At 54.6% G+C, this 27,148-nt stretch overlaps 1 protein-coding gene across 2 annotated transcripts in view; it reads right to left on the bottom strand.

Moving 5' to 3' along the window:
* FHL1 (four and a half LIM domains 1) overlaps nucleotides 1-15,493 on the bottom strand; it is a 34,720-nt gene extending 19,227 nt beyond the window's left edge. Inside the window, exon 1 of one of the 2 annotated variants that reach the window (XM_067304067.1) lies at nucleotides 15,399-15,493. The gene's annotated coding sequence lies outside the window, so the exon portion shown is untranslated. Of the gene's footprint in view, nucleotides 1-15,072; nucleotides 15,092-15,398 lie in introns of those variants that run through there. The other variant, XM_013943028.2, reaches the window with a different exon arrangement.
* Nucleotides 15,494-27,148: the final 11,655 nt, after the last annotated feature.

The raw sequence follows: 27,148 nt of genomic DNA, 5'->3' as shown, positions 1-27,148 counted from the left end.
GATTCAGAAATTAGCAGCTACCCAGACATCAGCTGCAGCACATGGCCCTCCACCACCCTCCACGTGGCTCTCCAGTAGCCCCGCCATCCTCCCGTGCTTGTTCACCGTGCGTCCACCGGACCCGGCTGCAAGAAGGGCTTGCAAGGCGACCGCGGCAGGCCGTGCCTGCACTCTTTCTCCAAAGACAGGGAACACTTGCACCTTGGGGGTTTCTAGAAAAACAGCACGTTCCCGGCAAGCTGGTGGGCAGGCAGCCCTCCAGACCCCCTTCCTATGCCCCCGCAGGATAGCATGCCGCACCAAAGAAAAAGAAAAAGGAGAAGAAGGGGCTGTTTTGGGCAGCTGTCGTTCTGGTAAAGCACCCTCCAGAAATTCAGCACACGGGGGACGCTGAGGACAGAAAACTTCAGCTCAGGTGGTCAGGGATGGGTGGAGCAGATGCCTCTCGGAAAGGGGCCAGGAGGAAGCATGCTGCCTGGCTACGGGTGAAGACCAGCCACAGCTTCAGCGGGAAGGACGTGCCCTTCCAAGTGTCGACACGCTGGCTGGGAAGACTCTCTGGCATCCAGCACACCATCAAAGCACTGCCCGAACCTGGCGCGGGCCCCAAGGCCGTGCCCTGAGCACTGATTTAGAGCCGGCGGGAGCGGGTCCTGGCGTACGTGCTGAGCAGAGCACCAGCCCGTTGCCCTGGGCACGGGATGCTCGCCTCGAGCCAGATTAGCATTTGGCTAACTATGTTTTCAGTTGTTAGACAGCACTGGTGGCTGGAAGGACCAAATCTCACTTGTTACTTGGCCATCTTAAAAATAACCCTTCCAAAGCCCCACAGTGCATAACCCCAGGTCTGTCTCGGCTCCGAGAGCCAAGGGAGATCAGCTTGCAGGCCTGACGGGGTATTTTTGGGCACTCTGACTAATTGTCAGGACATATGCTGGGCATTCTTTACAGGGAAAAACAAAGCTGCAAAGTCCCCTCTGGTGAGGCCCACGAGGTTGGATTAGTCAGAAAAGTTATTCTCAGAAACTTCTGCTTTGGAAGGGGTTGGTTTTATTTCCAGCTTCAGATAAATATGTTTTTAAATGGCGGAGGGTCGGCTTCCTCGCAGCCTGATACGAATAGCGAAGGCCCAGCCAGGCTGGGCCTCCTCGCGCTGGGAGCACGCCTTAGCAAAGCGAGAGCGACTCTCCGTTCCCAGCAGAGTGACTGCTGTCCAGACAGCGTAAATAGCAATTACTGTTGCTCCATTAAATATAAGACCTGCAGGCTGCTTATCTGTAACGGTGCCTTTCTTCTTCCTTACTGGCTCTTTACTGCGGGCTGAAATACTTCTCCCTACACGGTCCCACCTTCATGCTTATCACAAGCAAATTAGGCAGCCGTGCCCACCCCCTGCACTAATTAAGTCTTTCATTACCTGGCTGGAGTAGCAATAACTACATGGCTTAACAGACGCACAGCAGTGACCTGCACAAACGCCTCTCCTGTCCCTCAGGCACGGTCCACCGCAGGACCGAGCTCCGCACCAACCTCAGCGCGGGCAGGAGAAGTGGAAACCCTTCACCTTGGAGCGGCTTCAAATTCACAGGCGCTTTCTTGGTGTCACATCGCACGGGCACCTGCTGGACGTGCCGGGGACGTGCTTCAGGACAGTTTGGGGAGAGGACACCCACCCAAGGGGCGCAACGCGGCCCACAGGACACCCGCTTACTCGTAAGGCGGGGCGGTGGTGTGGACTTCTAGGCCTGGGTTATCACACCCTTCCTCCGCTGAACCGGGTGCTGTTTAACTCTCCCCTTTGCCAGGGCTTAGCTTGCGACCGGAGCTGACTTCACCCCGCGCTCGCATCAATACGCTGCGAACCAGCCCGTCGAGCCGCTCGTTAAAGCCCCGTCCAGCTAACAGCCGCACGTCGGCGGCTCAGCGAGGCTCTTTCTTTGCCTCCCTGCTCCTGCGGCAAGCCGGAGCCCTTGCCGGACCAGGAGACCCCTTGCGCAAGCTCCCGGCCAGGCTGAGCTTGCCCTGGCTGCTCTTTCCCAAACCAACCTCCAAAAGCCTGAGGACACAAGCAAAACGGGGCAAGTCAGCCAGGCTTTCGGAAGAGCCGGGGGCCCTGGCGAATGAGTATTTCGCCAGCCGTGCCCCTCCTTGCCTGCTCCCGCTGCAGCCAGCCCTGCTCCGAGCGCGCTGGCCGGCCCCGGGGAGCGAGGGCTCCCGGCTCAGCAGCCGCCGAGGCTCCACGCGCAAGCGTGAAGTCCTCCTCGGAGGTCACCTCCCCTGCGAGGAGCGGCGATCGGCCGGTCCTCGCGGCTTGAGAGCCAAACGCCCTGGAAGGAAGCGCATCTCCCAGCTCATTTACCACGAAAGAAGAACCGCCTTTAAAAACAACCCGATTTGGTTTCCCTCACGGCCGCGTGCCAAGGAGCGTGACAGCTGTCAGAAGCCCTGCGCGGGCACGGAGGAGGGGCGCGATCCCCAAATCCCGCTGTAAATCACTCCCACCGCCGACGAAGCCGGACGGACGCCCGACCGACAGCGAGCGGCAAGGCTGGGCAGGGATCTCGGAGAGGTCTGGTGGCCCAGCTCCTCGCCGCTTCCCCTCCCAAGAGCCCGTCTCTCCCGCCCCGACGGCTCTTCCCTTCGAGGCCGGTTTAAGCCTGCGCTCACCCACCTCCATCTCTTTATCCTTATTAAAGGATACAAGGAATTGCGCACGTGCAACACATCCGCAGCCCCCCTGCACGCGTACGCCTGGAGCAGCAGGCTTCTCCCCGCCGCCGCGCGAGGCCGGGGCGCGCTCAGCCCCCGCGTGACGCTAGCTCACGCCAAAAGCCGCTCCGTGCTCTGACCCCGGCGCAGGCTCTCGCTTCCGCGCTGGCCCCCGTGCTCGTGCTTTCCCTTCCTCTCGCTCCTTCTCCCAGCAGGAGCGCTGCAGCAAGGACACGCGCGTCTCGGGGCGGTGAGGGCTCCCCCGAGTCCCCCCCTGCGCTCCCCGCGCGTTCCTCCCCCGAGCCGCACGGCAATGCCCGCCGAGGGGGAACGTCGTCAGTCCGGTTTCTAAGAGCGGCCTTAAAACGTGTGAGCCGTTTCTTGGGAGTCGGGGATGATATTTGCAAAGTGCCTGTGCGATACGGGAGCATAAATCTCGTTTCTTCACAGAGTGATAACGATCTGGGGTCTCCCTGGAAATCACGTCGCCTCAGCGCTGGGCAAGGACTACGCCGAAAAACATTCTCGGGGGGCTGATTAGAAAATGCTGATTCAAAAAAAACCAATCTTTAGGCTTTTCATCAGGATTAGGATTCAATTTCAGCCAAAACCCGGGAGACCCAACCTGGACCGGCTGCGAGCCCGCGCTCTGAAGCCAGCCCCGGCTTGCACCATCCATCCCAGCCGGACGTCCTCATCCGCAGGATGGAGGCCCTTCTGCGGGACGGGGAAAGGGGGGGATTCTCCTCCCCCCAGCACCCTCCCACACTAGTTTTGGGGTAACCTGGCAAAGTTTCGGCCACTTTGGCACCTTCAGAAATGTTAAGAGCAGTGGATTAATACTTGGTGAGGAAAGCGGTGGCGGAAATGACGTTATTTACGCTGCTGCATGTAATTTGCCTCCCAGGACCGTGCTGCAGCCTGATGCGGATCCCAGAACGCGCCAATTACGTCACACCCCAGCAGCTGAGACTCCGGCTTTTCGGAGCCTTCCCGGCCAGCTGTGCATGTGCTCTCCCCTCTCCGGGACTCATTTACATACCTGCACAGATTTTTTTCTTTTTTTTTTTTTAATGAGAACACAGAGCCAAAAAGCAAACGTGGAACGCCTTCTCTAACGAAGAGGCCCCTGCGTCTCCACAATCTAAGGCTAAAAGCCCCGACGCAGAGGAGAGCATGGCCCGGAGCCCCGGGCTGCGCTGGGGGAGCTGCAGGCTCCCTCCTGCCCGCCCAGAGGCCACGGGCGAGGGACACGCTCCGGCGAGGCCCAGCTGGCTCTTGGCTGGCCGGGGGGGACACGGGGGAGGATGCTGGTTTGGGTAACTCTGCAGCCCCTTCGGCGCGGGGGGAGCCATGGAGATTTCTGCCGGTCCTTCCGCACCACGCGCTGCGGAGGAGCCAGCCTGCTTTCTGCCGGCTCTGGAGAGGGCTCCCGTCACACGGGTCTTCTCCTCCGCCTTTGCTTGGGGCACGCGTCACTTGAAACCCATGAGCCAGGGCTCAGGGCTCTCCGCACACGGAGCGGCGGAAGAGCTGGAGCAGCATCCCCGTTCATCCCGCACCGCCGCAGGGCCAGGCCGGGGACGTCGGCGACCAGAGAAGGTCCCTCCGCTCTCCCGCCGAGGACCTCCCAGGAGCGCAGCACACGCGCAGCACTTCTTCCAGCCCTCGCTCTTGGAGCAACGGGCAAAGTCTACGGGCTGCTGCATTTATTAAACACAAACCTCGGAATAAAAAAAGTAAGGCCCTTTTAAATGTGTGCTCATTTTAAACATAAAAATAAACCAAGTGGAGACAGTACGATACTTATGCGTTTGATTAAGCCATCTTCTGCTGTGTGGCTGGATCTGGGCCCAGCGATGGTTTTGTTTTCTTTTTCAAGTGGGGGTGAGACAATAAATTCAGGGACAACGAGTAACACAGTCTGCAAAGAGAAACAGTCCCGCTCCATACGATTGCTGCTAGCTGTCAAACTGACGTCCGAATCAAACTATTAGGGCATCGGCCCCATGTGACAAAAAGCAGCGCTAATTGCAGGCAAGCCCCAGAGAAAACCGGCAAAAACCTAAAGCAGATGTGAAACAGCGGCTTTCTTTTAAACCCAGCTCGTGCATGAGGAAACCCAAGCACCAGGCTCCCCCTGGAACGGTGCAGAACCAGGGGGAAAGGGTGAGGTTTGCAAACCGTCGAGGATTTTTCCAGCCGTAGCAAGGTATCACGTCAGACTCTTTACTGTGCCTTTGCTAAAGTAACACCTGCTGGGCCAAATTCTCTTCTCAGCTGTGCTCGGAGCAAAGCTGGTAGCAAGCGCCGCCTGCTTCCTGCCAGCGCTAAGCAAGGTTAGACTCCGTCCTGCCCGAGTCCACGATCTGAAAAGTACAGCGGTATTTTTAGTTGCCCGGAGAGAGCCAAAAAAGCAAGCGAGCCTTGATACCGCGGAGGTGCCACGCCGGGGCGGGGGCGCGCTGGGGGGGGGACAAGGCCGAGGGAGGCGTTGCAGACCTGCCGGGACGCCCGTGCCCCTCCGACCGCTGACGCCCTGCCGCTCTGCGCCGCGCGGAGGCGACGGGAAGGGACATTAGCCGCTGCACGCACATAGTACACACGCGCGCGCGTATCAGCCGCGCCGTGCCTTCTCTCCAAAAAGCTGCTGAGAGCAAGCGATAAAATGCTCCGGAGCAACTCGCTAGCTCCGGGCCAGCTCAGTTACAGGCAGCGCAGGGAACGCGGGTGGCCAGGGCGCAAGGCTCTGCCACGCAGCAGAATCGTGCAGGCTCAAACCCAGCCCTTTGGGTGCCCCCGACGCACCTTCGAGAGCGCTACCAGTGCTGGACCGGATGGAAGAGGCAGATGCGCACAGCTGGAATCATGTTCCTTTTACCCAAATCTCACTCAGTTATAGCTCCTCACATTAAACTTGTCTGCTTTCAAATGCTGCCCAGCTCCCCGCCGCGGGGCTTCGTGAAGCCTTTCCCCGGAGCGGATGACCAAATGCTCCGGCGGCCGCGACGCGGAGCTGCCCATGATGCGCAGGGGCTCAGCTGCGTCCCCAGAGCATTTTCCACACAGCTCCAGGGAGGAGGAGCTGGAAGAAGTCCACCCCTGGGCCTGGAGGGACTTGCAAGAACACCGAGATGAGCACTTAGTGCTTGCAAAATTATAATAGAAGACTTCCAACACACAGAAATACCCCTGTTGAGACCAACGTGGCTTTTTATAGATGCAGCCTTTGTCCCCTCGCTGCAGAACGCATCTGGATAAGCCATGCTGTTAATCCAAAAAAAAAAAAAAAAAAAACCTGCATTTTTTATCATGTGTATGGGTTCATGGATTACACTTCAGGGGTTCAGCTTTTGCCTGTGCTTGTGCTGATGGTAACTGTTGTCTGTTTTCAATCACTGCTAACTACGTTTTAAAAGCCTCAGTGAAATCCATCAGCAGGCCCTGGCTAAGCGGCTTGTGCTCTGCCTCACCGAGACCGTTGCCAGGCGATACGCTAATGTCTTTTCCTTTTCATTTATTTGATCCCTCAGCAACGGGGAGCCAAAACGGAGCGCAGGGAGCAGCAGAGCACGCTGCCCCACCTCTGCCCGCCGCGGCCGGTGCGGAGGGCCAGATGCACAGCCCCTGCCATCAGGCAGGCCTTCGCCAAGAAAAACCGCCTTTCTTCCAAAAACATGAATGCGCTGGAAGTAGGTGCACATGGAAGAGGCCAGACCCAGCCGTCCTGCCTTGGCGAGCAGCGAGGCCAGGAGCCCTGCGAGAGCCGCTCTGACCTGCAGGTGCTTGGCCAGCACAGAGCGAGGAAGGCGACGGTCTCCTGGCCACCGGCGCAGGACACGGGGCTTCCTCGCTCCTGGCGGTGCTCATGCTCCTGCCACCTAGCATCGCCTGCGGGTTTATCCCTGGAGCCACCAAGGGCTTGTAGGCACCACGGCGAAGCCGCTGCCGGGGCGTTCAAGCTGAGCAGCTCTTGCCCCGAGGCCAGGTGGGTGGAGCGGTGAGGACCACTCCAGCCGCAGCAGCCCCAGCGAGCGGGATCGCCCCGTCCGGCTCACCCGCGGGCTGGAGCACGCAGCGTGCCGATGTGCAGGGCTCCCACAGCAGCGCTGCGGGAGACGGCGCTCCGAGGGACCTTCCTCGGGGCCGGAAGCAGCAGATACGCCGCTCCAACCTCAGCTGTTTAAAGCTTGCCCTTAGCTACACGCCAGGTATCCAGATTTCCCTTGCATGGGGAGAAGCATCAAAGGCGGGCAGGATGGAGGAGGAGGAGGAGGAGGAGGCCTTCTCCGTCTGCTGCAGCGAGCCCCGTCACTATCCCAGCGAGCGGAGCCAGGAGCCCACGGTCCCACCTGGGACATCGGCACCCTTTCCGGGAACCGCAGGAGCCCGATTTCGGCAAGCGGCCTCGCGACATCCCCCCCTGCATGAATCCGGCTCGCAAGGCAGAAGCTCTCCGGTGAAGCAGCTCAGAGAGCATCCGAGCGGAGCGGCGGCGTTACTGGCGCTGGCTGCCTTTCCCGCCGGCTGCTCCAGCTCGGGCCCCCAGCGCTGCTCGGAGGATGAGCTCATGGCTATTTCAGGTTGGATTTGCTCTTGGCGATCTCCCTGGTAACCAAAACAAATGACTCATTGGTTTATAACAGATTTATTGGTTGTTTGTTTCAGCGTCCGGCGGAGCACACAGAGTTTCACCACTTCGCAGGACCAGCCCAGCCGGGGGTCCGAGCGGGCGTAGGACGGTGTTTACAGGCATTGCCGTGGAGATGGGATGTGTTAGCGCTGGAGGTCAGAGGGAAAGCCGAGTTCAGGCCTGACCTGGGCGACATGAAGCTTCCAAAAAAAGCAGATGTGCGAGGTGTGAGCAGCAGGTGTGCGGCACGGCATTAGCTCACACACGCCGCAGATGCTTCTGCACAGCGGCCTTCTGCCGTCCCAGATACCACATAGGTATCAACCCCCTTGGCACAGCAAAATAACCGGGGAGACACTGTTTGCAATCCTTTCCTCCCAGAGATTGCAAAATCTTTTCCAAAACAGGTATCCAAGGGATCTGTCACTAGCACATCTGCTGACACCAGATCTCAACAGCTTCGTGTCACAAGTAAGAACTATGAGGACACCAGCCAGTTATAGGACTCGTTCCCTGTTTATGCTCTTGCACATGAATTTCCTCCCGTTCATCATCACATGCATCAGCACAAAGGGCACTGAGAAGCCAAGGAACAGGACTAAGCCCAGGGTATTTGCCTGCGCTGACCTCCAACACAGAGCGTTTGAAAGAAATCAGCAGTGTCCATTTAGCCTGTCACACCTAGACCTAGCCAAGATTTAGCACAGAACTTACCCAAATCCCCCCTTAGATTTAAAAAAGGGGTTTGGGGGGTTGTTGTTTTCACTGAAAGTGTTTTTGCAAGAAAGAAAAACTCTGTCCTGACCAGCTCAATCCAGCAAACTGAAATTTTCAGAAGTCCTGCAGAAATATAACTTTGGCTGAGACCCCAGTCCAGTCCTCTGATGGGAGTGGGCCGGTTGCATCCCCCACCCGCAGTGCGCCAGGGAAGGCATGAGCAGCCATTTGAGCAAAGCGACTAAGCCCCACTATCCAGCTAGGCAGGCTGGAGAGCTGGTTCCAGCTGCCAGGTCATTGGGTTTTAAATGGACACAACCTCGCAGAGCACAGCGGGGCTGGAGAACATCTCCCGTTCATTCAGTGCGACCAGGTCCCCTCTGCAGAGCACCTGCAGCCCCGCTGGGGGAAGCCCACCCTGCCACAAAGGCAGGGCCAGAATCGAAGTTTTCACATTTAAGATTTTTTGTGACCTTACGGCGCTAACAGGATAAAAGAGAAGGGGAGATATCAGTGAGGGGTGGACGACATGCTCGTGCATCGAACCGAGCAAGTCAGCAGAAAACTAAAGACTTCCATCCCTGCTGGATGCCTTCGCACCTCTGCAGAGTAAACGTGGGCTGCGTTCTGGTCCCGCTCCGATCCTGCCGCCCATGCCATTTCCAGAAACAGCACTGAAGTATGTTATACATCAAGTGGCGTTTACCTGGCAGGCTGGTCGAAAGGGGAAGCGTGTCTGGCTTCCAGTCAGCAGAGCAGGGGTAGAGAGAAAACAGTGTTTGCAAGTGTTGAGTGAAATAAATAGCTCTGTGTATTTTTACAGCAAAATGAGACCAGAGAGAGAGAGATTCTTGCACCCTCCACTGCTCATTACTGCCTCTCTTACGGTACCGGCAGCAGCAGGACCAGGTCAGGACAGTGCTTGGAGATCAGCAAGGACTTTGAAGTGGCAGCAGATCAGTAGGAATTGCTCTGTTTTCTGCATCAGGACTGAATTAGGACCAAGGAGCCCTGTCCTCCTGGAAGTGCTGTCTCCATTTTTGGTCCCCTGAACCACCGACTGCTCTGCAGTGAATGCCGTACAGAAGAGCGGGATGCGGTGCCAGGCTCCCAGGATGCTTTCAGGATCCTAACGCTTCCTCTGCAGGCTGTGCATCCAAACAGACGCCAGCCAGAACAACTCATCCAGCCTGTCCCCTGGATTAGGTAAGTCATACTATAAAGCTGTCTGCAGTCTGCAGTAGCAGTATGAGTGTACACAGCTGTCCCGGGACGGCACGTCTTCTGGGATGGAGGCAGTCCTGGGCATTACACACCTACGGGACATTTTAAAAATCTTTCTGCTTTTTCAGTGGAGTAAGAGGTGGAACAAACTAGCAAGACTCAGAACAAAGCGGAAGAGGCTAGAGTCTCCAAAAATGAGACGGTAAGACAGAAGCTGGAAGGACAGGCAGGGCCCCAGAAGTGACTAATTCCAAGCCTTTGCCCCAGTGTTTATTATAGCAAAGAGCAGATAAGAAAGGCAGCTGATGGTAACAACTGCCAGGGGCAGCCAGTCCCAAGTTAAACAAAGAGCAAATGGCTTGCAAGTAGCCTGCCAAGTCTGAATAGTTCCCACAACTTGGGGCATTTCTTTAAAAGAAAGTTCAGGGTTTTTTCCCACCCCACCCTAACTCCATATCAGCAATGAGGAAGCTATAGGTTGGGTGGGTTTCAGTCACCCTTGGGGGGGGATTTTTGGCCAAAGACCCCTGGAAGCACTTGAAAACTGAACATTCCCAAATGAGGGCATTGGGGAAGGGCTTGGAGCCAATTCCCTGCCTGAAAGCCAACAGGCAACCACTGTGGGCAGGACCAGCCGTTGGTTTTGCGTGCTGACCACTATTTTTCTTATCAAGGGAAGCAAGGCACATCCAGCACACTGGTTCAGAAGACAATTTCGGAGAGCTGAGAGGTTTTTTGCTGTCTCTGGCCAAACAAAACAGCGGAGAGCAGCTCTTGCTCTCCCAGAAGTGCTAAAGTCCTCTGCAGCTTAGACACTGGCGTAACACAAGAACGCTCGCATACCAGCACAGCCACTTTTGTCATTAAAGCCAGCTTGCAAGTCAAAAACAAAACAGGTTGATCACAGATCTGTGCACCAAACGTGCCTCCCACCAGGAATCGCTCAGCACATCCAGCACGGGCAATCGCCCAGGTTAAGAGTGGCCTCTGAAACGCATCATTGCAGGGGACAGACACCACCAGAGCCAGCCATCATTTTAGCTGAAGCTCCCCTATCCCAAGGTATCACAAGGCATGAGAGGCTCTGATGTCTTGAAGAGAAGTAGGAGGGTTTCTCAGGAGGGTAAGCATTTTTTTTTTTTTAATCTATTTCCCTTGTTCTTCTTCCCTGTCTACATCAAAAAACAGAAGTCAGAACAGACTCATTTCACTGTAGCTCTGCAGTTTGGCAAGAATTAAACCAGCTTTGAAACAATTTGATTCCAAATCATTAAACGTCAAAATATACCTGTCAAGCAACCTCTGATTTTAGTCTCTATTTTTCACTCTGATTTTGTTTTCTCCTTCCAGGAGTGGGAAAAATATGGCAAACAAGGAAGCTGAAAAGCGCTGCAGTGCTGTGCACTTCCAACAGGAACAATCTTCTCCTGTTCTTCATTTGAGCTCTGGGTGACAACTTGTGTTCTGCATTTGACTCCAACAGATCACAAATGCAACCATATCCCACCACTTTTAATCCCCCCCGGTTTTATCTGGTGTTCATTGCCTATTCATGTGCCAAGCTACCAGCTCTGCTGGGCAAGAGGAAGCAGAGCTTTCCTCATCCAGCTCTTTTCCACCAAACAGGAGAGGGAAATCCCAAATTTCATCCGTCACTGGGGTCACCTCAGGGAGCAACAAAGAACAAGGCACGTCTGTGAAATGAGTGAATCTTCTAAAAACACAGCTCTCCCCAAGCACTCTGGAGTGAAGAGGTTTTGAATTTCCTACTTGTAAAAATAATGCAATTCTTTAATACCATCCAAACCAAAATTGTAACTTTGCACTAAAGTTTCCAGGCAGGCGCACAGCAAAATACCATCACTTCCACCCTGGGCTGCAGCTCCCTCACTGTCAGGAGCCCTGACACGACCATCCAGTCTTTTCCAGGACACTCTGTCATTTGATCTTTTTTAAAGAGCGCTTCCTCAGGACTCTGTCTGTCCCCTTCCAAGATGGTTATAGTGCCATCTTCATCCTGCTTTTGAATAACTCCTACCAAAGTCCTAAATGCCATTTTAACCCTGCCCTGCCATGGGCTGAGCACCCTCCTTGCCGCGAGGGAAAGAGCCATTTGCTCAGAGGGAGATCAACGAGCTGGAGGAACCCGGGAGCATCCACCCATCTCCCAGCTGACACCGCTCTGTCTTGCTCTGACAGCGGGAATTTGCTCTGGCAGCATCCTTGGCACCACACACACCTGAACCACTCTGAAAGCATCGAGGGCCAAACTCTGCTTCGGCACAAGCTGCAGAGACCCGCAGTGAATGCTGCCCCTCGGAGAAGGACTTTTTTTTTAATCTTCCTACGTAACAGCTCAGAGCAGAGTAACACCTTTGTGGGAAATACTTAAAGCAGCAAAATGAATCCACCTTTGGTAGGAACGAGATTTTTGGCTACCAGCCTGGGGAAGGTGAACGTGCGTACGCACGGCGCCTGCACCCTCCAGGGCCGAGGATGCACAGCACGGACAGGGCTGCGTTTCCCCAGCATCCCTCCCCGCTTCGCGCCCTGCCTGTTTTGCCAGCACCCAGGCCCAGCAGCACCCGCTTTAGACACAGCAGGAAAATTTCCACGCACCAAGTGACTCAATAACCCTTCTTTAAGCGACATTATTTATCAATTTATATGTTGGTGCGGAGCTCAAGGTTCCGCAGCGGTTTTGCCCAGCCCGCAGCCTCCCTTCGGACACAGGCCGTAGGTGAAGCGGGAGAGATGCTGGCCCCAGACCGGCCTTGCGCTCTCAGCCCCGCTTCGTCCCCGCAGTGGCCAGCCGGGAGCGATATGCCCGGAGATGGCTCGCGCCGCCTGTCCGCAGAAGCCCCCCGACGGACGCCGGGGAGCCCACGGGCGCTGGGCTGCGCCCCGTCTCCGAGCGCCGGTGCCTTTGCTCACGGGCTCTGCCAAGCGGCTGCAGGCAGGGTTGTGCCTGGGGAGGAAGGGACTGAAGGCAGACTGTACGGCACAGCCCTTCCAAAACCGTGCTGCAGAAGTGGAAACATGCACTTCATCTAGATAACATTTAATCCTTCAGAGTCCTGGTGTCTCGAGAGCCATCTGGTTAAAATTCCTCTCCAAATCAGGGTATCTAAATGAAACATGAGGTCTCTTTCTTCCTCCCACACTCCCGCTGCCAAAATCAGACATGAAATGACTGATCTCAGATATTTCTGCTTTGTTATTCCCCCTGTCTGCATCTTCTATAAGAGAGAAATGAATAAAAGAGCTGAAGTATTTTGACTGTAAAGTTTGCACTGTACTTTTTATTATAAAGTCACAGGTCAGGTCTGGGAAGGTTTATCATAATTTCCATTACTTTCTTTCCAAGCAAAAAGCCATTCCAGAGCTAAAGTTACAGAATCGCACCCAAAAGCTCCACTCGGCTACCTCTGCACTCCTGCACGCAGGGGGCAAGGTGACGCTAGCCGTCCACGCGCCTCCCGGCGATGCCCCCATCTCAGCCCGGCCCCGGGGGAACCCGGCACCAGCTGGGCGGCCGCTGCTCTCCGGGGAGCCGCTCCGAGCGAGGAGAGCGCCCGAAGCCCGAGCGAGCTTTGCGCGTTGCTGGTTGTGAGGCTCACTCGCTGCTAGTAGCGCCGTGCACTTAATGCCGCTTTCGGACTGACAGAGGCAGAGGTCTAGGCCACAGTTAAATGTAGCGTTAAAAGGTCCAAGCGATAAAAGCAGTGCTGGGACTTCAGGTTTCAGCAGTCCCAGGAAAAGCAAAAGTGCTAAACATAGGCTGGGCTAGTTCATCTCATCAGCAAAGATCAGAGGAATTTTCCAAGGTACTTTAGGGAATTAGATACCTAAATCCCCCCAGGGCATCGCCTGGGCAGTTGCACATTTAAAAGGACATCATTCACATAGGTTACTGCTGAGGGGACAATGTTATTCCTGGCTCACATCATTATTATTTCCACTGGAGCACACGAAGCTTCAGCCACGTCCGAGGCTGCGGATAACGAGTAGGTGTCTCCAAGAGGGAGGAAGGGAAGGTAGTCACAGCTGTGGTACCGGTACCATGGTACTTTCCATCAGCATGCATGCAGTGCAGAAAGGGCAAAGGGACATCCTATAACATGGAACAACCCTGTTTTCACATAGATGAAGTCATAGGAAAATCATAGGAAATGATTTTTTTCTTGTAGACAAGGAAGGCAGTTTTTTAAAGCCATTGTTACACCCTAGTGCATTGGGCATGGCCTGTGAGCAATATTCAGGGGATACTGGCTGAGACCAGAGACAAAGTGCATCTAAAGCATCGTCCCCCTGCTCCTGGTGGCGAGGAGGGACCTGACAGAGCTCCCACCAGCTGGCTCATGCCCTATGTCTGGGTTTTCCATTCATGGTACAGCTTGACGGAGAGGCTGCTTCCGAAATAAAGCCTGCCAAGATGCACTGGAGAGCATTTATTTTCAAGAGTTTGAGTACCCTAAACATTGCCTGCTTTTGGGCAGCTGCCAATATTTACATCCAGGCAGAGAATCATACCAGCATATGCAGAGACAGGCCATCATGCCCAGCGGGGAATAACACCTCCTGGTAGGAGCACTTCAAGAGCCCAGTCCTACAGGTCTCCCCTGGCCAAAAGAGCAGTGCAACTCAGAAACCAACGGTAAAATCCCAGTCCAGAACTGGTTCCTAAGAGCTAAAGTCCAAGACCTGAGCAGTTAAATTTTTGTTACTCTGAGCTCTTGTTTTTGCACTTAGGTGTTTCAAAGCTAACATCACAACTCACATTTTCCTAGCAGTTATTAGTCAAGAATGGATTTTTATTTACTGAGCTCTTTAGGGAGAAATTAGGGACTGGTTTGTATTCAGGAATGCTGTACTCGGGGGCGGGGGGGAGAGGGTGTTGTCTATGAAATGAAGTATGTGGGTGCTTTTATCATTAAAAAAGAAAGTTACAATTTTAAAGCCATATTTGGCTGCATGATCAGCTATTCACTTTTTACATCATGGCTTAAGAATTTAATCAGTTTCCTTTCTAAAGCTTTTTTTTTTTTTCCTTCCCCTTTAAAAACTTCCCAAAACAAAGTTAAAAAAAAAAACTAATTGGTAGCACATAAAAGGAAAAAAAAATTGATGGAGTTCAATGATTTGAAAAGCAGCCCCATCCCTTTCTGAACCACAAACTAGCTCCTGCTTATGTAACATGGACTGAACCAGAGTCACATGCATTAACTTATCTTTTGAAAATTTGCTAAAGAAAAGATTAACGACAGAGACACCCATTGCAAACACACGGGTGGATAGTTTCACTCATGCAGGTGACTCCGCAGACGTAGATACAAGGGTGCAGTGTTTGTACAAAGATAAAGGCATCTGCATTCACACGGGGACAGGGGCAGACGCGGCTCATCAGAAACTTTGCAGCTCTCTGAACTCCCTACGGAAAGGAAGAGGAAGGCGCAATAAGCACCGGCTAAAAGCTGCGTTTCTATATTCCCCCATTCTGTTCCTAACCGCCTGCTCCTGCGCTTTAGCGGGTATCGGTCCCTGCTTTCCCAGAGCCTCACATCACCTGAGGAGCCCACAAAACAGCCGCTGGTTTAGCTACTTCCTCCCTATCTGTCACTAAAAACTTCAAACCGGCGCACTGGATCACCTGCCGAGAAAAGCACGGTGCTGACAGCTCACGCACGGCTCCGTCCTGCTGCAAACCCTCCCCAAACACCCACTCGACCGGGAAACAACGGGGAAAGAGGAATGCGCACCCCGGTCGCCGCCGTTAGCTCCAAACCTACCGCCTTCCCAGGAGGGACCGCCGCTATCAGAGAAAGGAGGATGCAAAGGAAATCAGAGGCGAGAATCCAGATCAGAGAAACCCCACACTCAACCCCCCCCCCCCAAAACAGGGGCAGTTTCCGAGGTTCACTCAGCGTTAACTTCCTTCACGAAGCAGCTGCTTGCCAGAAAGCGTTTTAGCAGCGGTGCATGCTACGCGCGCAGCGGTTCCCCGCTCCCGCCGCAAGCGCTTCCCAGCGAGACCCCCCCGGCGGGGCAGAGCCGAGACCCCCCCGGCCTGGCCGCCCCGCTCGGCGAGGCCGGTGCTCCGGGGGCAGGTGCTTACTGGCGGCTGCGGAGAGCCCGGGAGCTGCTGCGAGGCGGCGGCTGCCTGGACGGGACGGGACGGGACTGGACGGGGCGGCGGCCCGGGCGTGCGGGACGCGGCGGGTGCAGCTGGCAGCACCGCGGGCCGCGCAGCGCTTATAGCAGGGAGACGCCTCGCAAAAAGTTCGCCCAGCCAATAGCACTGTTGCTGCCCGGGGAGCGGATGGAGGTGGGGGGGGGGGGGGGGACCAGCCCTTGGGGGAAAACCCGGCCGGAGCGGCGCTTTGCCAGCGGAGCTGTTGCCCTGGGAGCCGCAGGGTTCGCCAGGCTGCGCGGAGCCCTGCTGCCCCCGAAATCGTGTCGTTCCCCCCCCACCACCCCCCTTTCACCCAAGGAAAGCACAGCGCAAACCAGCCCTGTCGGGGGGGGGGGGATTCGCCCTCAGCCTCCCACCCTGTCCAAGCTGCCCTCCCCCAAGGCTAAAGCTTTTGCCGGCAGCTCTGTTACAATACGTGTCACCTTCAGGTTCATAGACACCGTTTCCAGGACAGAAAATAAATAAAAGGGAAGGGTTGTTTCAAGTCAGAAGCCTGCAGGGAAGGAATGAACCCAACCAAAGAGTACAGCACAGATGATGCCAAAAGATAGTTATTTTCTTCTGAAAAGACAGGAGAAAGTACTATCAGGCAGCAAAAAAAAAGCCAAAAAAAAAAAATCATTCCTATGTTTGAACAAATCTGCCCGTTTGTGCTGCACCACGTCAGGCAAATCTGAGAGCATTCACTTTTGTTTTCCATTCCCCTCCCTTCTCCATCCCTTATCCCAGTTGTTTTCTACTCATTCATCTTCCAAGTTTGTCCCACTTCTTTCATGCTCCTGCTATTGGATATGTGGTCCAGCAAGTTTTTCCACAAGAGATACTTGAGTTGGAGCTCTTGCATTACAAATAGACTTTTGCGGTGTCTTAGAGAGCCCCAGAGCTTCTGGACAACGGCAGGGGAGGCAGGGCATCCGGGTGGGGACCCTGGATACACTACCGGTATGCCCAGAGAGCAGATCCTGATACTCGGAGCCAAGGAATTTGTTTGTTTAGTAAAAAGAAACAAACGTTGTGTAAGAGCAAACATACCTCTTTACAGAAGCGTTTGCATTTCTGGGCATCTCCGCATTTTTTCCTACAAACAGGTGATTCCCACAGGTTCTTCCAACATCCCTAATGGCCATATTAACAACAATCCTGGCAGGTAAGAGAAGATGTTTGTTGGTTGTGTTGTCCTGGAGTTCAAGGCTCAGACTGTCACCACTAACCAAGAACAACTTCAGGCACACATAAAATACAAATGTGAAATACCGATGTTATTTACTATTACAGATCAAAGTTTACATTCAACTTTCAGAGGAATCCAAATACCCACTTCCAGCTTGTTATTCCAGCAGCTCTTCCAACAAGCATAAGACTTAGTTACCACCAGCAAAGAGCTTTTCTCTAGTGGGTGTCTGTAACCAGCAACCAGACCAACAGGAACATTAGCAAAAACCTCCTGTCCCCAAGGCATAACGTCAGTTATGTGATTGCAGCTGCACAGCTTTGGGACTCAGGAGAAAGCATAGACACTAAGGCCCCGGTAGGACAGGACATTCGGGCAGAATATTCCCAGTTAGACAAGTCAAGCCAAGAGCTGTGGAAGAAACCTGAACTTTAGACTGCCGGGATGGAAAGACAAACTAGATGTAACACCAGCCGTAGGAGAGCTTCCCCAGGGCAGTCTGGACTCTGCAGCCACCTCCTGCAGGGTCTCTTCCTTCAAGACCACAAGACCAGCCCAGGTCCTGCTCCAAGCCAGCCACCAGCTGTCTCTTGAGCAGCCAGCCAGGCATTTAGCACAACACCTGCACCAGTGGAGGCAGAGTTAGAGCCCCTTCACCAGAGGTCAGTCACTGCCTCTGCGAGCACAGGAGGAGACCGTCTGGGCATCTTTGCAGATGCAGCTTGGAAGGGCACGAGCGTGCTGGTAGGCGAATGAGCCCCCTGGCAGGTACCGCAGCCTATCGGCAGGGCGACAGGCACCCTGCGCCTGAGGAAACATCGTCAGGCAGCTGATGGGACCCTCCGCCTCCCGTTTAAAATATGAGATGGCCTCCACATGCAACGCAAACTGGAGATCCCACTGCCACATCCCCAAAGCTAGCTGAGAGGTCTATCAGCCCAATGGAGCAGCAGCCAAATACTGACTCGAAATGCTCCTGGTCAATACAACAAGCATCTCACTGATTACAGCAGAGTGAGATGTAATTCAATTTTTTTTCCCCCTCAGGTTAAGCTAAAGGCTCGATCCTCTGCACGCTCCTCCCTGATAGTCCTTTGGCCTTTCTTGGATGGCCCCAGGGACACGCTGTCATGTCCAGAGAGAAGCAGCAGCATAAGCACACGTAGCCTCACGCACATCGCAATAGCCTGATTCTGTTTGAAAAAAAACAGAAGATGATTTAGAGACCAAAGACAGCACGCAGCTAGAGTCCAGAAGAAGGCACTCAAGCATTTTCACATCACAGATATAACATAGTGCCATAAAGACCTCTGCCAAAGTGCTGCATTAAACCAGAATAAACTGCAAGAATGACACAACTCATTTCAAAGGATTGAGACAACTCTGCGTCAGCCCAGAGCTGTCACTATTGCTTGCTATGGAATACAATCAGTTACTGCATTCATCAATTTTTGGCAAACACACGCACACACACAAAAAAAAATCCAATGTATCCTTGACGAGTTATCCAAACAAGATGAACTATGAGCAGAAGCACTTAAAACCGAGTCAGTTGAATTAGTCACTCAAAGGCTAGCTGTGAGGAAACTTTATTTGGAAATACTGGAGCTTGTAAGGTTGGGGAGGGAGGCTGCTTGACACAGAACGCTTGGTGAGGGACCCAAAGGAGCCAGATGTTACCCCAACCCTCACCTGAAAGCAAGGGCTTGTCCACATGGGGAAGAGATACGTAGCCTTTTTATCATCATCATTGGCAGCGTCTGGATCTCCACTCTCTTTTAATTCAAATGTGATGGGCTGGGGGTGATGGATCTTGTCCTTCTGGGCCCAGGTGTGCCCACCTGCGACAGGCTAATTACCTGGCAGCTCGTTAAGGAAGCATCTGGGCAGGTGAAGCAGTGGAAAAGCTGAAACATCTCAGAGTCATTCCTCCCAGGGAGGCTGGGCACGGCTTCTTTGCTTTTTGTAACAGTGGGGTGACACGAAGCCTTTTTCTGCAGAGTCTGAGCACACACGTGCAGCATGCTTTGGAAATTGTACACAAGTTCTGGACCTGTGTGCCCAGCCGGGTCATCACGACCTGCTCAGAGGATTAATTGCAGTTGGACTCTCGATGGAGAGAGGGTTTTTTGGTGCTGCCAAAGGGCCTTGATGGACCCTTCCTCATCAGGGGCTGCGCAAACCCACACGGGATGAAGCGGGAACTTCTGAATTTAGCAGGCTAAGTAATAAGATGCATAAGCAAAAGTTCAGCTTTCCACTTTTTTTTTTTATTTTTATGTCAAAATATGCCTGTGGCATGGCACTACAGTACCATCATGCAACAGAGCAAAAAGAAGTGTTCAAAAATGGGAAAATCACCTGCCAAAAGACTGGTATCAAATCAACCTGTGAGCAATTTCAGGGACCATGTTGTTTAAGGCTTTGCCCCACTCGCATTTTCCTGAGTGACGCCAGAATCGGCACATTGAGAGATAGCTCCCACCTAAAAAAACGACTGCAGGGATGGCTCAGCTATCCGGTTAAGGGGATCGGCCCCGTCAGCCTGCACATCGCCCTTTGGCAGAGGCCAAAATGCTTCTCCCAGGACAAGCTGCTCCCTGTGCGCATGGAAAATTGTGAAGGTGACTCCCATTTATAAAGGATGATGCATCCGGCCCCCAGAAAAACGGACCCAGCTGTTGACTCCCTGGCCCCAGCAAGGCTACGTTTGCAACACAAACCAAGGTTTCCACCTCGCTTTCCAGCAGCAATATAAATTTCCAAGGAATGTTGGCAGCACGCAAAGGTATTTATCTGCAGCCTGCAGGGGGCTATTTGAACCATGCGAGGTTTTGTGCCCAACGTAAGGGTTGAGGTTTTCTGCTACACGGTTATTTGAATCACAGCGTTTCCGGCCACATTCATGTGCGTGCGCCCTGGTGTTGTGCATGGTTTTTGCTGGCTCTCGGGCCAGGATCTGGGAGCAGAGGGGAGCCCAGCGTCCCCGGGCCCCCTGCACCGGGGGATGCACCCAGGGGTGCACCGGGAGCCCTGCACGCCGCTGCCTCCCCTCCCCGCAGAGCAGCCTCATGCAGGCGCAGGAGCTGCGTAATTCTCGTCTAATCCTGCGGCACGGGATGGACTCCCATGCCCGGGGCGTGGGCAACAGCCTGGGCAAGCAAATAACTCCGCTCCTGTGAAACTACTGCTGCAACTAAAATTTTTCAGCCACCGGCTGCTGAAGACAAGTGAGTTTCCACTGACTTCTGCCACCGCTGGGTCACAGTTTGTGTTTTGTGTGTAAGTGTTTCTGGACTTTGGCCCTTCCAGCAAACACCTCGGCCCTCCCTTTAACAAGAACTGAAATCCATCAAATATTTGCCTATTTGCATAAGCAGAACAAATAAAACCTGAGACAAGATTTGGTCCTTGGTTTTTATCTGTGGGTAAGTGCGGGCCTTATCTGTTATCAGTTACTGGGTGGATATGTATGCCGAGAGAGATTTACCAAAGTAGAGTAATAGCAATGAGGGAAACTGATAAAATAGATAATATAAGGTTTTATCTTTAACATAACAGACGGATTTTTGAAAGTATGTGTGTATGGCCACCTAAAATATGCTTATTTTTATCTTAGTATACGTAATGACCCTAACAGGGCTCTTTTACCTTGGTGTCAGGCTCACCAGGAGTTTCACGTTCCAGGTTTGAAAAGGGGGCTTCCAGGCGTCACACCACAATCAGACTCATTCATTAATTTTAACCTTAGATTTTATTCCTGGGGAAAAAAAAAATTAATTCAAGGTACCCACAGGCTAACCTAAGTAAAATAAGTCTTTTAATAGCAGAGGAGGTTTTCAAAGCAAGACAAATCTCATTCTGCTCGAGTCTGCAGCTAAAATAAAAAAAAAATCAAATCAATTAAAAAGCTGAGGACCGTGGAAGGAAACACATACAACTGGATTAGATCCCCGAAAGGAACATGAGGACCAATGGGCACAGCATCGCCGCATCAGCCCAGCGCTCGAGGCACCAGGATTAAATTCCACGTCCCGCTGCAGACTTCTTGCTCGACCTCAGCCCTGTCACCTAACAGCTGTCCGTCGGGCACAACCTGCCCAGCCCCGGTGCTGCCGGCTGCAGATGGACCCGGGAAGGAGCAGGGATCACCAGCTCGCAACCTGAGCTTTAGCCGGACGAGTCCAGGAAAATCACATGGTGCCCAGGACCCCGCCGGGAGGCCAAGCGTGGAGATGAAGCAGTTTGGCCAAAGACGCGGACGTGGTCAGCCCCAGGGCTGGAGCTGAACTTGGGTCTCCAGCTGAACAGCCCGGCACGCCAGGTCACAAGTGCCGCTGGCTAAATCGGAGTCCAGGCCTTTTTTTTCCTGTATGTAAGTATGCTGGGAACCATATTTATTATTTTACTATACTAAACTTGCTAGGAACCATATTTACTGCTCAGTCCTAAGATGATGACAATGAAGAAAACTCAGGTCACATCTTTCTACCTTTTCTGCTTGTTCCTTGAGTCTGACAGCATTGGCTTTACAGTCGTTTTTACCTTCCCTGTCAATTCAAGCTTTGCTCTGCTGAAAAAGCCTGTATGCAAATGTCCAGGCTATTTACAGAAGGCTCAGTTACAAGCAAGGCTGGATTTTTTTCGCCCCTATGTCAAACAAATCAAGTTAACTGTATCCCCATAAACTATTGTGCTTCATGTTAGCTCAGTACTTAAGCAGAAAGTGAGCCTGTGTACGCTTTCCAAAGGCTCCGTTTCACAGGCAACAACAGCAAAAAAAAAAGAAATAAATAGTCATGGGAAAATTACAAACTCTTTGGCACTAAGGAAATTATGACTGCAATTTCCTGAGCGCTGTGTGCTGAAGGAGCTGCCGTGAATAGCTGTCAGGCAGCTTTCTCTACCAAAAGGTCTGAGACGTGATAGCAGGCTTTGGAGGAGATTTGTCCGTGCTGGACTCGTGCTCTCCTAGCGTTTTCAGCGGGTTTCCTTTAGTTGGCACGAAGGGAGCGTGGACGTGCACTCCTTGTTTTAAACGGAGATTTCGGGGATTCAGCTCTTGCGTGACAGCGGGAGAGCTCACGTCTTAGCTAAATTCTGCTGAACGAAGGTGATTTAAAACCAGTTTGAAGTCAAAGCTGCAAGAGGCCCGAGAGAAAGATCTCAGCTCCGTGCAGGGACGCGGGGAAGCAGTCTCCCTGCCACCGCCCCACCGGAATAGCTGTCTTCAGTACGAACACATTATTGTGACTTTTAGGTGATTTTCCACGTGAGGAGACACCTCGCCACCGTGTCCCTGCCTCCGACCCCGGGCGGGAAGGGGCGCAGGTTCACCCCGGCTTCCCACCAGCTCCGAGCGGTCGGCGAGAACCGCCCCGGAGCGACGTGGGGGGGACGCGGGGGGTCCCGGGACCCGACCTGCCGGGATACGCCAGGGCGCCCCGGGGCCGGATCCAGCCCCCTCGGAGATGCTGCTGCCCCTTGCGCGATGCCACCGGTGCCCGTGGCAGCCCGGAGCCGCAAACAGCCGGCGGCAGGAGCCAAGCGGGAAACCTGGTAACCGCCCTGTAAATATTTACCCGTGACGCCGGGGCTCTGCTCGGGCCGGCTCCTTGGGAGCACGGCGGCCCCGCAAGCCCCGGCCTCCCACCGGGACATCGCCCCCCCCCCCGGTGCCGCGTCCGACGCTGGGGGCGGCTCCGCAACCTGGAGGTCCCGTCGCTCCGACCTCGGCATGTCGGCAGCGAGCTCGGCCCCCGCACCCCACTCGCGAGGGCCATCGGGCCGCCGGCAGCGCTGCCACAGGCGCGCGGGCAGATCCCGGCTGGAGCAGCGACAGGCGCCGAGCGAGGCATGCGACCGCGCCGAGCGGTGCCGACGTCCCACCGCGGGATGGTCGCGTTCGGCCCTCCAAGGCGTCTGGTCCAGGGCTGCGGCATTTTATCAACAGCAAACATCTCCGCAGCGACGCTCCGGCTGGTGAGCCGGCCCCGTGCGGAGCAGATGGGAAGTCCCTGGGAAGATCCATTCGCCTTTTGTCATGATTTGGGCGTTCTCATGCGAGCAGTGGACATGGCTGCGAATTCCCAGGGTGGAAAATGCACAGCCTGGATGGACCTCGTGCTTCTGCGGCGGCTTCGCGGCCCTTCGCCAGGCAGCCGCACCTCTGCAGAGGAATTGCATCTCCAGCTGCTGCCTCGGTTTTGCACCTAAAAAATAGACACAAATGCAAACAGTGACCTCAGACCACTCAACCAGGCAGCTGATTTAGCTAAATAGCTTTGGGATGTTCATATTTGTTCCAAAGCTATAAACTACGGCAAAGTGTCTGGAGAAGGGAAGACGTTTGCGCTAAATCTGGCCCTTCCGTCACCGAGATCCAGAGGCCCTTTTCTCCATCAGGCATTTCCAATTCTCTCTTATTACAAACCTCCAAAGCTTCAGAGACCGGGAGAATTTATGCAGTGTTTCATAAAAGCAGCAGCGATTAATATTAACTAAGGAGAAGAGAAAGGAAAGCAATGCCGCGTCTAACGTTCCCCTTCCTCCGGGAGCTCGGGGCGCGAGCGGCGCGCAGGAGAGCGGCGCAGCCATCCATGAGCAGGGCGCACAGAGGAGGTGCCCGAAGGCGCTGCGGGGACGTGGACGATGTGCTGACATTAGCTGTCTGGGGAGCTCTGCCCCCGGAGCTGCTAGCAGTCAGGGTGCGTTTCGGTAGGGACCGGCATCCCGGGAGGGGCGAGGAAGGTGTCGTAGGTGGGACGCGGGTGCAGAAGTTGCCTCCTGGGGAAGGCTGTGGCCTCGCTTGGATTTTTTGTGATTAGCCCATCCTAAATCAGGTTCAGGAGCTGCAGCTAGCATGGGGGAGAGGAGGAGGAGGAGGTGGTGGTGGTCATCATGGAGGAGGAGGAGGAGGTCACAGGGTTTTAGGGGCTGCGCGGCTGCCGGCGCAGAAGGGGAGACCCTGGCTAAGAGCAGCAATAGCTCCTCGTGCCACGCTGGGGCCAGGAGCTAGGCATGGGGGACAGACTCTGGGCTGCAGGCGGAGGACGATGACGATGTCCCCAGCAGAAGGATCAGGCAGAAGTCAGGATGCAGAAGTCCCTGCAGACAGGAAGGGCTCAGGGTAGCTGCTGGCAACCTGAAGCTCTTGATCCTATTTTAGCGTGTGCTCATAGGAACAGGAAGGGCAAGGGGGAACATTTCTGTTGCTGTTTCAGCCTAGGCACCATTTACATTGCAAAGTGCTTTGATGTGCGTTCAGCTGGTGTTTTCCTATGCACAAAGCATCCTTCGCTCCCGAGCACCACGGTGCGCTCCCAGCTCGGCGCAGCCCGCGCGGGGAGGCTAGAACAGCTAACCTTGCTGCTGCTGGCAGGAGAGCTGACACACTGCAGAAAACCGACAGCTTTAATTTATACACTTTTTTATCTTTGTCCGCATTCTTGGGAGCTTACGCAAACAGGAAAGGGAGCAGTGGTCACACATATCCTTAGAAGTGGCTATGACCACACTATTCTGCAAAACACACGGGGTTAGGCGACTGCAACCATATATGGCCTCCTCGGGGCTGGAGCGCTGCCTCGGAGCAGGGCTGGCACCCCTCGCAGGAGGACAGCCGGTGGAATTTCCTATGAAAGGCCAGCTAAGAAAGACCAAATCCTTCTGTATATATGCCTGTCTAAATATTGGACAACAAATTCAAGGCTCTGCTACCCTGGAGTCCTGAATCTCTCAGAGCCTCCCACAGTCATTATGGGATCTGGTAGCCCCCAGGCCAGGCTCTAAGTGCCCATCACGGACAGTAACGGCTGGATTGAGGAAAAGCACCTAGATGGCCTATGTGAAGGCTTCGTGTCCTAGAGTAATGTGCTCCAGAGCCCATGACAGGCTTCAATTCCGCTGCCCTGGCTTCGGGGTGTCCTGTCCCAGCCTCAACCCCGACATCCCACCTCTGAAGCAACCCACCAAGGCCTTGTTCGTTATCGGGCTGGGAGCCGTCAGGGACATCAGGATCACCGCAGTGTCTCGCTGCTCTCCCTGCAGTCCGGTTGCAACGGTACAGAAGTCATGGCTCCGGGAACCGGATAGTTCCCAACGCTGCCGCTGGCGTGCTTGCCCGGAGCCCGCTGCTCCCGCCGGCACGGTGCAAGGCTCCTTCTGGCATTAGCGTGGTTGAAGGCACAGGTGAGTTATAAATGCCTCTGCACGAAGCGACACCCACATCGCTCACGGCTCAGCAGGGCGCAGGCGGCGTTGGCGCAGGGCAGCTCCGGCCCGTGTTGCTACGCTCGCGCTGGACACAGAGAATACACAAATATTCCCGCTGCCTCTGCGTTCCCTCACTGCCTTGGCAGATTTTATTACAGTTGTCAGCAAGAACACCAGTTCTTCATTTCCCCACTCCTTGCCTCGTCTTCCAGTTATTCGCCAATCACAGACACATACGGCCAAAAGATTTTTTTGTAGTTTAATATTTTAAAAATATAGTTGGGCCCACAAGCACCTGAAGGTACTTTTGCCTCCACCTCTTCTCTTATCTTGCCAAGATACTTCTTGCACAATACTCCCCGCATCTGGCGGCAAATGCTGTTTTGGGGCTGTGACGGATGGGAGCCAAGCAGAGAGAAGAGTCCTCTTGCAACAGAGCAGACAGCCATCGTGACCACAAATCGGTTGCAGATGACAGTCCTCCCTCAAAGCCTGTAGCCTGTGAGGTCTCAGGCTGCTGCAGCTTGTCAGGTACAGGCAGCGGATTCATTTGGCCCCATTATGGGCTGAGGATTTCAGGATTTCAGGACCTTCACCTTGCTGCAGCCGAGGTGGGACAGGAGGAGGCTGTTAGGAGCACGTTGAAAGGACCAGGTAACAACAGATGAGATTCGTTACTGCTGACGAGCAGTGAAATCCCACCTTCTACTTAGGCATGTGACCAGGGCATTTAGCAGGCGCGACCCTGGGGAGATCCTGGTCCGCAGTGCACATGTCCTGGCAAAGCAGCGCTTAGTCCCTAGTGCCGTGAATTGCTCAAAGCCCAAGGGGGGGGAAGCTTAGGGCAGCGGAGCCTGGAGAGCAAGGCAGCACCGTGCGGGAAGGTGGCCTTGCAGGCTTGGCGCCGTGCGTGGGGTCTGGGACAGCTCTGACAGCTGTCAGCAACACCAGCGAGGGCCACATCTCCTGTGTCCCACCTCCGAGGGGCTACAACCAGCCTTGCAACCAGCTTGTCACCACCAGCCATGCGCTCCTGCTCCTAAAGCCTAACAGAAAAAATACCAGCGAGGGAAGCAGCTGGCTTTAACGGGAAAAGCAAGATGCAGAGTAGATGTGCAGTCTCTGAGCCCAAGGTCACCTCCGGACACCCAGGTGCTGATGCCCACCCACAGGTTCCCCACTGAGAGCGCCAGGTCCAGGCCCCGCTAGCAAATTCCCCCCTCTCCTCGGCTCCCTCTGCAAAGGCAGCGGCGAGGCCGTCGCCACGCCAAGTGCATCCTTCGTGCGCGAACAGCAACGAGCCGCAGGTTTCTGCCGAGAGGCTGCGGCGGCGCGAGCGCTGCAATCGGCTCTTTCCTCCTCCCCGCGGCGAAGGTCGGTGGTGGGGAAGGCAGGGGGGACGCTGCGCCCCGGGGCAGGGCTGGGGTCTCTCCGCGCCGCCTGGCCCTGCAGGGACACGGCGGTGGCCGACGGTTACTGGCCTTTCCAATATTGCCATCTAGAGGACCCGCCAAGGACGAGAGAGGCTCGGAGGCCACGGCGAGCTAAGAACGGAGATGCAAAAGCTTGCTTTTTCGTTCTGCCTCCCATGAAGGCTTTCCCGGCGTGACATGGAGATGGAGAGCCAAGCGCACGCGACTGTCCATGCCTTGAGCGCGAGCATACGGGATTGCTCGAAAACCAGCCCTGATGTTCGAGGCTGTAGATACCAAGCAACTAGCCCCAAGTGCCCCCGACCCCCAAAAAGTTCTTTTTCCTGCCAACGAATTTACATTACCCAGTCAACCATGTTTCCATTTATTTCTAAGGAGCGTGCCACGCTGCTTCCGAGGGCTTGCACGGGTAAAGAGCTGCCCAAAGGCATGCACTCAACCGCTAGACTACGTCCTTGTTTGCTTTAGTTACGTGCCCGAGTACGGCACGCGTACATCGGGATTAGCCGTGTTTATCCTGGGTGTCAGGATTTTGAAGGTGTGAGAGCTACCAGGGGAAATAGTGTTATTTCATAGTAAAAAAACCCCATGCCTCTGTCCCGCTCCCAGGACTTGCTGCACTTGGTGCTCGCGGACTCGCGCTGCTTTTGGGCGCTGCAGTCGGTGCTCCGGTGAAGCCCGGCAGGAGCGTGCAGGAACCGTGGGACCTCGGGAAAGCCGAGCGGACATCCTCGCGCCGGCTGCAGCCTCGGGACACCGAACGGATAAAAAATGCGTGAATTGCTCAGTGCCAAACCATTATGACAGCCCTGCTCTAAAAAAAAAAAAGTCCCTGCCTAGCTTTTCCATGCGAG

This window comes from Apteryx mantelli, chromosome 13, assembly GCF_036417845.1.
Source record: "Apteryx mantelli isolate bAptMan1 chromosome 13, bAptMan1.hap1, whole genome shotgun sequence".
NCBI lineage: Eukaryota > Metazoa > Chordata > Aves > Apterygiformes > Apterygidae > Apteryx > Apteryx mantelli.
Note: the sequence above shows the minus strand (reverse complement) of the source record. Positions and strands in the feature narration are given on the sequence as shown.